The sequence below is a fragment of the Oryza glaberrima genome, chromosome 11 (genome assembly GCF_000147395.1).
Source record: "Oryza glaberrima chromosome 11, OglaRS2, whole genome shotgun sequence".
In the NCBI taxonomy this organism is placed as follows: Eukaryota; Viridiplantae; Streptophyta; class Magnoliopsida; order Poales; family Poaceae; genus Oryza; species Oryza glaberrima.
Window position 1 is genome coordinate 19,947,461 of NC_068336.1, and position 12,581 is coordinate 19,960,041.

At 44.7% G+C, this 12,581-nt stretch overlaps 2 pseudogenes; both read left to right on the forward strand.

The window, feature by feature from the left end:
- Window positions 1-1,017: 1,017 nt before the first annotated feature.
- Window positions 1,018-2,170, forward strand: LOC127754866 (receptor-like protein EIX2; annotated as a pseudogene).
- Window positions 2,171-4,076: 1,906 nt separating this feature from the next.
- On the forward strand, window positions 4,077-12,581 carry LOC127755783 (uncharacterized; annotated as a pseudogene).

Here is a 12,581-nt window from a genome sequence, read left to right on the forward strand (position 1 = left end):
CTATTTATGTGATTGCCAAATTCAAAGTGCTGATGACCATTCACTCACACACTTGAACCTCACAAAGCTTGAGGAGCTCGATCTGTCCTCCAACTACATTAACCACTCGTATGCCTCTGGTTCTGGAACTCGACAAGCCTCCAGTTCCTAGACATCTCATTCAACTATCTGAACGTCGAGCTTCCAAGCGTGCTAGGAGAAATGACGTCCCTCAGAGTCCTCAACATCACACATAACTACTACACGGATATCGTGGCACCAGGTTCGCTAAGAAGACTATATAGCTTGGAAATACTAAATATTGAGTCGTGCTACTTGTCCGCGAACATGACAGAGTTGCTTGAGATGCCATCACATGGTTCCAAGAAATTGCGGCAACTGAAGATGGCGATGAACGATATTAGTGGAACCCTACCTGTTGGGATGTTGCAACAGTTTGCTGACTTGGACATTCTCGACTTCAGAAATAATAATCTCACAGGGCATGTGTCCACTGAGATTGGCATGCTCACTAGTTTGACTTACATGGACTTGAGTCACAATAACCTATCTGGTGTCATCACAAAGGAACATTTTGCTAGCCTAAAGAGACTAAAATACATGGACTTGTCCTATAATTCCTTGAGAATTGCTGTAGATCCTGGATGGATAGCCCCATTTAGATTACAGCATGCATGTTTTGCATCCTGCCAGATCGGTCCTCAATTTCCTTCTTGGCTCCAGGGTCAAGTGGATATCACATACTTCGATATTTCAATTTTTGGTATAACCGATAAGCTTCCGGACCGATTTTGGACAACATTTTCAAAGGTCAAATATTTGGATTTCTCTAACAACGGAATAAGTGGTGCCTTGCCAACAAATATGGAAAACATGCCAATGGAATATCTTCAGCTAGGTTCAAATCAAATAAGTGGTCAAATACCTCCGTTGCCAAGAAACATTACACTATTGGATGTGTCCAATAATTCTCTACAGGGACCTCTGCCATCTGAACTAATAGTACCTCAAAATCACATGGAAGTGCTGATTCTTTCCTCCAACAAACTATCAGGCCGTATTCCGAGGTCTCTTTGCAGAATTGAATACTTAAACACCTTGGACTTAGCAAATAATATTTTTAGGGGAGATTTTCCATGTTTTGGGTTGAAAAATGTAGAAGTTCTTCTTTTAAGTAATAACCGTTTCTCTGGCACCTTCCCAGCTTTTCTAGAACGCTGCACACAGCTACTAGTCATAGATCTATCAAGGAACAATTTCTCCGGTAAATTACCGATGTGGATTGGAGACAAGGAGAAATTATTGTTTTTGCGACTAAGCTACAATGCTTTCTCTGGGTTTATTCCAGCCAATTTCACAAATCATAAGAATCTGTCATTTGGACCTTGCAAGCAATAATTTATCGGGCAATATTCCTTGGGGTTTGTCAAATTTAGAGGCTATGAAGAAAGGATCATCCATTGTTGTTCAGATCTACATACCTTAAGAATATTATAGTAGTCTGTCTGTGGTCACAAAGAGGCAAGAACTTTATTATGGCTCAACAATTTAGGACATTGCGAGCATTGATTTTTCCTCAAATTACTTAGTTGGTGCAATTCCAGGAGAAATATCTTCGCTCACACAGCTAAAAAATCTGAATTTATCGAGGAATTACTTGAGTGGGAAAATTCCAGATAAGATTGGGTCCTCACAGTCACTAGAATGGCTTGACCTCTCAAGGAACAAGCTTTCTGGGGAAATTCCGCTTAGCCTGTCGAATTTATCATATTTGGGCGACTTGGATTTGTCGCACAATAATCTCAGGAAAGAATACCATCAGGATCACAACTTGACACCTTGTACATGGAACATCCTGATATGTATAATAACAACAGTGGTCTCTGTGGGCCCCCTCTTCAAAGTGACTGCTTAGGAGGTATTGCACCAAAGCAACAAGGCTATGTAGGTCACAAAGAAACAGCAGATGTGCCAGAACCAATATATATTCTTTTATCTTGGGCTCGTGTCAGGATTCATTGTTGGTCTATGGGCGGTCTTTTGCATCATACTCTTCAAGAAGACATGGAGGATTGCATATTTCCGTCTTTTTGACAAGGTTTGCGACAAAGTATATGTGTTAATTGTTGTTGCTTGGGCAAGCTTATCCCAAAAGATGAGTGCACAATAATAAGATAATTAGAAAGCTTTACTAGAATGCATGGTTTGTGTATTTGCCGCAAACCGGTGTGGTGGTATGTTTTCTTTGCATGATTAATGCTTATTTAGTTTTGCATGTTATTTATTAATAAGATTATGGTGTGTACTATATTTTTTTCATTACTGTAGTGTATACTCGTTTGAATTTTTAATAACATCATTTGAATTTGTTTCTTTTGTATTAGCTTGTTATTGTTTCCTTTATAAATATAAGACAGATTATCCCAAAACATTATAAGTTTGTAACAATGTGACACTTGCTCTCTAGCTTGAGTGCAGAGGATATATATTCCATTATTAAAAGGGCACATGTCCTTTATTCAAGAGAGTATATTTGGACCAACACTACATGAACATACAAATGTGTATCATCCTACACCTCTACTTGTACACTTGTTTTTTTTTTTTTTTTGTATTTGCAACAAATCAAAGCAACGGACATTAAGAACATTTCCTTCGATCTACCGAGTTGTTCAGGGATGCAAGATATGAACCGCAATATATATGGAAAAAAACCAACATGATCAATTATCTAACCTGCATATGCATCAAACAAAACGATTTGTGAAACAAGCACTTCAAGCTGCTTTCTCGGTCTGGTTCGTATGGAGTGAAACAGAACACCCTTCAAGAGATACAGCAGTTTAGTTCGCTTGGAGTGGCCCAGATTCAGCCCGCTCCTGTAAGTCGCTCGGACAAAGCACCAAGCCCCACAAGGACTATAGCCCACTGCCCACCTACGTCTGGATTGCTATGATCGGTTTCGATCTATCAAATATTTTACTATAGGCTTATTAGCATCATTTCCAAGCAAAGGAATAAGTCCACTTCGACTCCCTCAAATATAGATTTAATTTGAATCATAACCCTCAACCGCAATACCAGATATCTTGATCCCCCTCCCCCAACTATTAAAACATGTATAAATTCACTTCCTCCGTGATTTTGAGGTTAATTGATTTTCGTTGGCAAGGCTCGTTGCCTAGTCAAACCAGCTGAGTCGGCATGTGGGCCTCACATGCACTACTAGAGAAAAGGTCTTTGGAGGGTCGGCCGATTTCCACAATAGTCCCGGTTCCAAAACGAACCGGGACTAAAGTGGCTTATTAGTCCCGGTTTATTACTTCAACGGGACGAAGGGATCTTTAGTCCCGGTTAGTAACACCTTTAGTCCCTGTTCGCCTCCTGACAGGGCATGTCAGACCTCTGTCGGGGGGCTTGGGATCTTTAGTCCCGGTTTGTGTTACCAACCGGGACTAAAGATCATATCTTTAGTCCCGGTTGGTAATACAAACCGGGACTAAAGTGATTTGAGATCTTTAGTCCCGGTTGGTGTTACCAACTGGGACTAAAGTTGCACAGCTTTATATACCCCTTCTTCCTCCTCCAACCCGAGCCATTGCTTCAAAATTAAGCTTTGAGGGAGGGAGGTGCTGTAAAAATTTTAAGCAAATTTTTTTGGTGGTAATATACAAATTTGAGGTCTTCAAAAGGTTAGTAACTTCATCCTACTCTTTGTTTTTCTTAGCATCTACATTTGGAGCTATTTTTTTTACATATTTTTCCCTCTAGAAAATGTGATGGAAGATGATGAGAGAGAAAGTGTGTGTAGGGAATAAAGAAGATTATAAATACTTGTTTGAATAATTACATATAATTTTGTATGAAATTATAAAACTAAGCTAATTTAATATTAAAATAAGAAAAACATATTAAATATTTGTTTATAATGTAATTAAAACATGAAAAATATGTACAATGAATTTAATAATAATGATTAATTGTATGAATAATTATATTCAATTATTGTATTATTATGTAATTGCCTTGTAAATCATGGATTTTGTATAATTACGATTTATATGTATTTCATATAGATGGATCGGCAATGGATGTACGCGGATCGGCGGTCGAAAGAGTTTATTGACGGCGTGCATTATTTTTTGGGTGTGGCCAATGATAACAAGCGTAACGGTTTTATAAGCTGTCCGCTGTCCATGCGACAAGTGCAAAAACCAGAAGGAGTATTCCACCACACGAACTATTCATGCCCACCTGTTTCAGTGGGGGTTCATGCATAGCTACAATTGTTGGACCTCGCACAGAGAGGTTGGGGTTGCAATGGAAGAAGATGAAGTAGAAGATGAGAACATTCCGGACTGGGCTCAGTATGGCGGATTTGAAGAAAACACAATGGGCGAGGCGGAGCTGGATGTTGAAGGGAATGACGGTGCTGAGGAACTTGGTCAAATATTGCGGGACTTACAGGAGGACTGCGAAAGTGAAAAGGAGGTGCAGAAACTGGAGCGCATGTTAGCGGACCACAGAACAGCGTTGTACCCAGGTTGCGAGAAGGGCTACAAAAAGTTGAGTACCATCCTAGAATTCTTGCAATGGAAGGCTAAAAATGGTGTGAGTGACAAGGCATTCGGCGAGTTATTGAAACTCGTAAAGAACATTCTTCCAGAGGGGAACGAATTGCCCGAAAGTACGTACGAAGCTAAGATGACAGTCTGCCCTCTAGGTCTGGAAGTACAGAAGATTCACGCGTGTCCGAACGACTGTATCCTGTATCGTGGTGAGTACGAAAACCTGGAAGCATGCCCTGTTTGCAAAGCACTACGATACAAGATAAGACGAGATGATCCAGGTGATGTTGACGGACAGCCTTTGAAGAAGAGAATTCCTGCTAAGGTGATGTGGTATTTCCCTATAATACCAAGGCTGAAGCGGTTTTTCAGGAACAAATCACATGCTAGAATGATGCGGTGGCACGCAGAAGAACGTAAACAGGATGGGATGCTGAGACACCCCGCTGACGGGTCGCAGTGGCGAAATATCGACAGAACATTTAAAGACTTCGGCAAGGATGCACGAAACGTGAGGTTCGGTTTAAGCACGGATGGAATGATTCCGTTTGGAGAGATGAGCAGTGGCCATAGCACCTGGCCAGTCACCATGTGCATCTACAATCTTCCCCCTTGGCTATGCATGAAGCGGAAGTACATCATGATGCCAATTATTATTCAAGGCCCGAAGCAACCTGGTAACGACATTGATGTGTACCTAAGACCATTGGTTGAAGATCTGAAAGTGCTGTGGAGGAAAGAGGGCGTCCCCGTGTGGGATGAGGACAAGCAGGAGCAATTTAACCTACGAGCGTTGCTATTCGTTACAATTAACGATTGGCCTGCACTTAGTAAGCTATCCGGACAATCAAACAAGGGGTACAACGCTTGCACTCACTGTTTGGATGAAACTAAAAGTACTTATCTGAAGCATTGCAGGAAGGTTGTGTATATGGGCCATCGTCGATTCCTTGCTGCAAACCACCCTGTACGGAAAAAAGGCAAGCACTTCGAACAGAAGGCAGACCATCGTACTAAGCCTAAACATCGCAACGGGAAAGCAGTGTTCGAAATGGTGAAGGATCTGAAAGTAGTATTTGGAAAGGGGCCTGGCAGCCAACCTATAGAGAGCGAAGATGGTCACACGACGATGTGGAAGAAAAACTCTATTTTTTGGGAGCTACCCTATTGGGAGGTCTTGGACGTTCGCCACACAATCGACGTGATGCACCTCACTAAGAACCTTTGTGTAAACCTAGTGGGCTTCTTAGGTGTATATGGGAAGTCCAAAGATACACTCGAAGCACGCAATGATCTCAAGCATATGGAACAACGCGAGGGCCTTCATCCGGAACCGAACGAGAAAGGAAGCCATTACTTAAGTCCGGCGAGCTACACCCTAAGCAAGGAAGAGAAGGAGAGTATGTTTCAATGCCTAGAGAGCATCAAGGTACCGTCCGGATACTCCTCGAATGTAAAGAGAATAATAAGCACGAAGGATAAGAAGTTCACAAACCTAAAGTCTCATGACTGTCACGTGCTTATGACACAGCTGCTTCCTGTTATAATTCGTGGTATCCTTCCTGATAACGTGCGGGCAACAATAACGAAGCTTTGTGCTTTCATGAACGCAATTTCACAGAAAGTCATCGATCCAGAAAGTTTAGCCTCCCTTCAGCTTGACGTGGTGCAATGCCTTGTCAGCTTTGAGTTGATCTTTCCACCGTCATTCTTCAATATAATGACGCATCTTCTATGCCACCTTGTAAAAGAGATCGGTATTCTCGGTCCTGTGTACCTACACAACATGTTTCCTTTTGAGAGGTACATGGGCGTTCTAAAGAAGTACATTCGTAACCGTTCTCATCAGGAAGCAAGCATCGCGAATGGGTATGGAACAGAGGAGGTCATTGAGTTCTGCGTAGATTTTATTGAAGACGTCGAGCCAATCGGGGTACCCGAATCAATCCATGAGGGGAGACTACGGGGAAAGGGCACACTTGGTAGGAGAGCAATTATGACTATAGACAACGATTTATTCCGTAAAGCACATTTCACGGTTTTGCAACAATCTTCGTTGGTTGCTCCTTACATCGATGAGCACCTTGCGATTGTTCACTCAGAAAACAGTGGCAAGTCCGATGCCTGGATTACACGCCATCATATTGATACTTTCCCCGCTTGGCTGCGAGAACACCTCCTGGGTAACGAGACGATTGACCGACAACTAGCCTTCTTGGCTAGGGGACCCTCCGGCTCGGTAACTACATTCCAAGGTTATGAAATCAATGGATACACTTTTTACACGAGAGCCCAAGACAAAAAGAGTACGAACCAGAAGAGTGGAGTTCGTATCGATGCCATAGGACACGATGGTCCAACTAGCACGTATTAAGGTGTCATCGACAACATTTGGGAACTAGAGTATGGACCCCTGAAGGTCCCTCTGTTTCGGTGCCAATGGGTTAGACTGACGGGTGGAGGCGTAATGATTGATGACAGCGGGATGACAACGGTTGACCTAAACAAGGTTGGATACTCAGATGAACCATTCGTTCTAGCCAATGATGTAACGCAAGTTTTTTACGTGAAGGACATGGATAGCAAACCAAAGAAGGGGATAGGGCCCGATGAGCCAAGACGCCATGTTGTTCTCCCAGGCAAGAGGAAAATCGTTGGAGTCGAGGATAAGACTGACGAAAATTACGATCTGTTTGAGGGGCAACCTCCGTTTGCAGTGACGGTTGACCTGAGCATCATACTATCAAAGGAGGACATGCCGTACTCACACAACGATTATAGCGAAGGAACAATAGTGAGGAGAAAGTACGTGAGGAAGACAGTGACCTAGGTTGTTTGATGGAAGATGTAAATTATTTGTATTGTATTGAAGGTCGAATAATTTGGATCAATATATTATTCTCAACTGCTTAATTTGTAATGTATTACTATTTTTGAACCATTTAAATAGGTCATATGATATTTATAAATGATTACTTCTATTTATTTACACTTTGAATACAACTAATTTGGCAATATGTTATTTATAAATGATTTTGGTATTTATTTACACTTTGAAAACAATTAAGTAGGCCATATCTTAACTATAAATGATAATTTCTATTTATTTACAATTTGAATAGAATTAAATTGGCCTTATGTTAATTATAAATGATTATTTCTATTTATTTATACCTTGAGACCATTTAAATAGGTCTTATGTTAATTACATATGTTTATTTCAATTTATTAAAATTTTGAAAACATTTAATTCGGCCATATGTTAATTACATACAATTTTTGGTATTTATTTGGACTTTGAAACCATTTAAATCGGCCATATGGTAATTACATTGGATTTATTGGTATTTATTTGGACTTGTAAACAATTTAAATAGGCCATAACTTGATTTTGTGTAGACATCTTTAGTCCCGGTTATTAACAGTAGCCGGGACCAAAATAAATTTTGGATTAGCGGGAAAATATCTTTAGTCCCGGTTCGTGGGATATCTTTAGTCCCGGTGGAGCCACGAACCAGGACTAAAGATGGCCCGCTATAAATAGCCACTGCATCGGCTTCCCCGCACCACACTTAGCCACTTCTCCACGATCTTCTTCCTCGCACGCCATCACCGCCCGAGACGCCGCCGTCGCCACCACCGTCGTCGACGTCGTGCTCGCCGCGCTCAGCCGCCGTCGCCAACGCCACTGCCAGCGTCGCCTCCCTCAAGGTGAGGGGCGCAAATCTTGCGCCTCCGATCTCGCATTCTCTCTCTCTCTCTCGATCTTGCACATGCCAAGCTCGGCCGGACCTCGCAGCCATCGCCGTCGTCGGCACCGTCGTCCTTGGCCATTGCCGTCGCCGCCACCTCCGCCGCCGCCTCGCACCGCCGACTCCACCGCCACCACCTCGCGCCGACTCCACCGCCGCCGCCACCGCCGCCACTTCCGCCGTCGACGCCGGCCTGCATAGCCGCCGCCGCGTGCCGTCGACGCTGACAACACCGCTGCCGCCCGATCACGCCGCCGCCGACACCGACGCCGCCCACTGCCACCGCCGACACAGCTTGAGCGAAAACATTAACGGTCGAACGTTTGAACGAGAACATTTTAGCGAACGAGAACGAGAACGTTTTAGCGAACGAGAACGTTTTAACGAGAACAACGACTTAACGAGATGGATGGATGACTTAGCGACTTAGCGACTTAACGAGATGGATGGACGACTTAGCGACTTAGCGACTTTGACGAACGACGACTTAGCGACTTAGCGACTTAACGAGATGGACGACTTAGTGACTTAGCGACTTAGCGAGAACGACGACTTAACGAGAACAACGACTTAGCGACTTAGCGACTTAGCGACTTAACGAGAACAACGACTTAGCGACTTAGCGAGAACGACGACTTAGCGACTTAGCGACTTAGCGTCTTTCACGAACGATGACTTAGCGACTTAGCGACTCAACGAGATGGATGGACGACTTAGCGACTTAGCGACTTAACGAGAACAACGACTTAGCGACTTAGCGAGTTAGCGACTTTCACGAACGACGACTTAGCGACTTAGCGACTTAATGAGATGGATGGACGACTTAGTGACTTAGCGACTTAACGAGAACGACGACTTAGCGACTTAGTGACTTTCACGAACGATGACTTAGCAACTTAGCGACTTAACGAGAACGATGACTTAGCGAATTATACATGTATACTTGTAGGGTTTAGACGTATGAGCTGTACATGTTGATGTCCATGACCTCACTGTCTTTTTTTCTTTGCACGCGCAAATGGTAGACCGCGATGACGAACAAATCCTGTTAGACATGATCGCAGAGGGCAGCAGTCAGTACTCGGTGGATGATGAGGGGAACAAGGATCCCAACCAATACCTGAACGAGGAGGGCAACAATGAGGGTAACCAGGAGGCTAACCAGGAGGGGACCGAGGAGGGGACTGATAGTCAACCGTCGGCCGGATAGAAAAGGCCACGCGGGAAATGAGGTCCCGCGAAGAAGCTTGAGGGAAGGCACATCGTTACTGAGATTGCCCGAGACGACGAACCAGTAGCCCCGGCGGGTATAGGACGAATGTTTGTGAATCATTGTGGTTGGGTCGTGAGAGACAACGTCCCCATCAGCATAGTGTACTGGCGTCGAACTAGGTCACGCGGGGATGAAGATAGCTTTCTCCCTGACACAGAGAAGGACATGTTGTGGACCACCATGCTGCAGACATTCACGATCCCTGAGGCAGATCGTCCCAGATGCAAAGAATGGACCTTGAAGAAAATGGCAGAACTATTCCAGAGCTACAAATCAGATCTGTACAAGAGATACATCCTCAAGGGCTTGACACCTGATTTCAACGTGCATAACAAGCTTAGGGATCACTGGGATGCGTTTGTGGCATACAAGACTGGAGCGCAAGGGCAAGCACAGATAGAAAAGAACAAAGCCAATGCAGCTAAGAAGAAATACCATCACCGGCTTGGGTCAGGCGGATATGGAAAGGCAATTCCCAGGTGGGACAAGTTGGAAGCTGACTTGATAGCAAGGGGTATCGAGCCGGCCATGGCTAATAGGCCTGAGCGATCGAGGAATTGGTTCTATGCACACGGTGGATCGCTCAATCCAGGTGATGGCTCCCTCATATTCGGCGATGAGATTCGAGATGCAGCATGCCGACTTGCAGATGCAATTGAAGCCTCTACGCAGGGGACTTTCCGACCCGACAGAGAGAAGGACGAGCTCACCCTCGCACTACAGAATCCTGAGCATCCAGGACGAACGCGAGGAAAAGGCATCCTTCCTTGGAAATATGGATTCAAAGAGGACATCCACACGTATAGGAGTCGGATGAGGAGCAAGAGGGATACAGAGGCTAAGATCGTCGATCTTGAGTACAGGGTGTCCACCTATAAGGCAAGGATGCAAGAGGAGGTGACAAGACAGGTGGATCAACGCCTGGCCGAGCAGCGCGGAATGGAAACACAAGCGCCCGTCATGGTGAGCCCCTCGGGCAACCGCAGCAGCTGCGCATCAACGGGCCAAGTTGGCCTAGAGGGCATTGAGGCAGTGGCAGCTCACGAAACAACCCACTTCCCCGTTGATGATATCACGCAGCGAACACCCTGCGATATGCATACTCCCTTCAGGAACTTGTCTATCAAGGTATGTGAAATGCGAAATTTGTTACATATATATGTTGATTAGTAATTAATGAACTATATTTCTTGTGAAGGTCGCGTCGGGCATGGCCATACCCACGGACCCTTCGAGTACATACCATTGCAGGCCCATTCCACATGGATATGCGAAGGTCGAGATAGAGCTGGTGGAACGAACCTACGAGGATCTCGAGCTTGACATCCCCGGAGGAGACAGGGAGAAGAAACTTGGGGACACAGCCCACGCCATCATACTCTGGCATAAGAAGTACATCGTGTTTCCCGGGCAAGAACGGCCGCCCGCTCCTCCTTCCCCGCCGCAAGCACAGTCTCCTCCGCCATCACCGCCTCGTCAGTCTCCTCCGGCTCCTTCCCCTGCACCACCACCTCCTCCGCGTGCACCAGCTGCCAAGTCTGCACCGTCGGGCCCGCGGGCAACTACTCCTCCGCGTGCACCTGCTGCCAAGTCTACACCGTCAAGGTCCCGCCCATATGAACTCGCACCATCAAGGCCAAAGAAGAAAGCCAGATCTGACGAGCCACGGCTCCCCGCTCTCAAGAAAAGGGCGTACGACTTGACTCCGGAGGAGCTCGATGAAGTCGTTAGAGCGGAAGTTAGGGAGCAGTTGAAGCCACGTAGTCCGGAAAAGAAGATCCCTATAGCCCCGGAGGTTCGGGATCACTTTATTAAGATGGCCGAACCGGGCAAACCGGTCGAAGTTTCTAACTATGATCGAACATTGAGGAAGGCTCTTAAAGCCAAGCCTTCAGCAGTGAAGTGCGGAAAGGAAGTCCCTCAGCTAGGGCAACAGCCACGACAAGAGGTTGAACCGTTAGTCGTAGAACCGGCACAACTAGAGATATGCAACTTCTTGAAAGATACGGGACTGAGTATGGAGCAGTTGCTAGAGGACGCACCTATCGAAACGGCTCCGGTCATGTACACGTTTAAACTCGGTGAACCGCTAGTCATGCCTGATAAGATCAGAGAGCTACCTACACAGATGTACCGGTTCCATCAATGGTACATGGACAAATCAGCAATGGGTAGAGAGATGTTCGGAGCTAGGGTGCGAAACTCAGATTATTACCAAGGAGAAGATGTTATTTGGATCCGCTACAAAGAAGTCTTCGACTTATACCACCTGAAGGCCCTCGACGTCTCTATTCTCAGCGCGTGGACTTTGTAAGTACTGTTTATAGTTCAATTTTGTTCCTCTTTTGAACGTTGCTCACACACATTCCTTTTCCCCGTTGTAGAATGGAGATTCAGTTGTGCCGTCAACACAACAAATTCAATACTGGATTCATGGACCCACGCAAAGTGAACACGCTGATGATACAACAATACGAGAAACAAACCGAGGACAATATCGTCCATTTCCTGGTGCAGCAGCATTATAAGAGGTTCATACTACTTCCCTACAACACATCGTGAGTTCCTACAATCATAATTAACTTCAATTTTGTTCCTACAAAGTTCCTACAATCATACTATGTATCATGTAATGCAAATTGCAGATTCCATTGGGTCCTTCTTCTTTTCGACCTTGAGAAATCCAAAGTTCATGTCTACGATTCAATGGATAAACCGGAGAAAACTTTCGCAAAGATTTTCGAAGTGATAGATAGGTATTGTCATATATTGCACTGTCATTATGAATCATTGTATAACTACTAGATCTCGGATAATAAATTAATCCTTCCTAACAACTCTAAATAGAGCATGGATTCGGTTCCGTACATTGGTCCGCGGGATTTGGAATGAAAAACTCACTCGGAGGTTCAATTTTCCGGTTAGTACATGCTAGCTCCAATTTTGTATTAAATCACTTCTTTGTTCTAAATCAGATATGCATACTAA